The 1,968-nt window shown below is 38.1% G+C and overlaps 1 non-coding gene across 1 annotated transcript; it reads left to right on the forward strand.

The window, feature by feature from the left end:
* The first annotated feature begins 266 nt into the window (after window positions 1-266).
* Window positions 267-373, forward strand: LOC141722930 (small nucleolar RNA R71). The gene has a single exon (XR_012575927.1). It is a non-coding gene; the product is annotated as a small nucleolar RNA R71 (small nucleolar RNA).
* The last annotated feature ends 1,595 nt before the right edge of the window (window positions 374-1,968 follow it).

Consider the following 1,968-nt stretch of genomic DNA (forward strand, 5'->3'; position numbering starts at 1 on the left):
TAGCCAAAGTGTCCACCTTCATTGTCAAAACCTTAAGTTGGGCAACGATAGTAGTTGCTGCATCCAACTCCAGAATTCTTGCTACTTTTCCCTGAGCCAGTCTCTGGGAAGGATTCTGGTACTCATTAGCAGCCATCAGTTCAATAAGTTCATAAGCTTCATCGTAGCTCATAGACCACAAGGCTCCTCCTGATGCTGCATCAAGCATGGGCCTAGAAGTAGGACCCAATCCATTGTAGAAACAGTTGATAATCATCCAATCAGGCATGCCATGATGTGGGCACTTCCTTAGCATCTCTTTATTTCGATCCCAAGCCTCACACAGAGATTCTTCAGTTTGCTGCGCAAACTGGGTAAGAGCATTCCTGATTGTTGCAGTCTTCGCAATGGGAAAAAATTTAGTGAGAAACTTTTGAGCAAGATCTTCCCAAGTTGTGATAAACCCTGCCGGTAGAGAGTGTAACCAGCACTTAGCTTTGTCCCTCAAAGAGAATGGGAAAAGTCGCAGCTTGATAGCATCTTCAGTCACATCATTGAACTTGAAAGTGTCGCAGATCTCGATAAAATCCCTGATGTGCATGTTGGGGTCTTCGGTAGGAGAACCCCCAAACTGAACTAAGTTCTGTATCATCTGGATCGTGCTTGACTTGATCTCAAAAGTGTTAGCCGCGATGGCTGGTCTAATGATGCTAGACTGAATGTCATTAATCTTTGGCTTAGAATAGTCCATCAAAGTCTTCAGATTTTCTACTTGATCTCCCATAGCTACTATAATTGGCTCTTCAACTTTCACTTCTTCTTCTACCTTCTTTTCTTCCTCAAAAACTTCCTTACGAATTACCACAAGTTCTCCCTCAGCTTTATCTAGTGTTCTCTTATGAGTACGCGAACGCGTATACATACACCCTCGCTAGATCACCTGAAATAAAACAAGGAAACAAAGAAGTAACAATGTCCGAGTCAATGACCTTTAATGAACACTGATGGAAAGCACATAAACTAATAATTAACACTGCAGTCCCCGACAGCGGCGCTAAAAACTTGTTAATCGCTAAACACGGGCTAATATTACACGCAAGTATACGAGTTCGCAAGTAGTATAAGATATAAATCAGATTCGATCCCACAGAGACTGTATTGGTTAACTATCTAAATTACGCACCTAAGCAACAATGTATGGTTATTATTTAATGCTAAGAAGATAACAAATTGAGAGTATTTATAACTAAGAATTACGCTAACTATTATAACTACGAGAATAAGATAAACTGAGTTTATATATATGACAGGCATGGGATTCTAACTTCGTTAAATACTTCATTCAATAGCCTTATTATTCTTAACCTTAGCATGCAATGGTGATGACACTAATCAGACAACACGAAACTGATAAACGCCAACTTTCATTGCACGAGTACCATTCTACCAGACATCCACAAAAGAGATAGAAGTTGAATAGGCACCAATTATATTTAGACCCTATATGTCTATAGAATTTGACAACATAACATTTTAAGTACAAGTTATCTATCTTGATTACATAGGGCAAGTAAGATGGTTAAAATTACCTACGAATCATGCATGACAATACATGAACCTATGTTAGCATGGCAAGTTCTAAATCCTTAAATTCACTTTCGCTTCATTAAGAATTAACACGCTATCTTATAAGTTCGCGACGCTCACAAGACGAATACGCACAACTAATACTAGGATATTATACAATCACCACACACTAAGGCATCAAACAATTTAACTAAAGAAATCCATAAATAAATCCGCTAGAACCCCACGATAACGATTAGCTCATAATCGAACTCATCGCCAACGTAGGTTTCAATGAAAACATGATATATCAAACGTAGTCTTTATACGAATAAATAAACCAAAGTACCATCAAGAATATAGGTTCAGCAAAACAAGAAACAAGCATCCAAATTACAACTCAAACAAAGATTTATAAGAATA

The sequence above is a fragment of the Apium graveolens genome, chromosome 4 (genome assembly GCF_009905375.1).
Source record: "Apium graveolens cultivar Ventura chromosome 4, ASM990537v1, whole genome shotgun sequence".
Lineage (NCBI taxonomy): Eukaryota > Viridiplantae > Streptophyta > Magnoliopsida > Apiales > Apiaceae > Apium > Apium graveolens.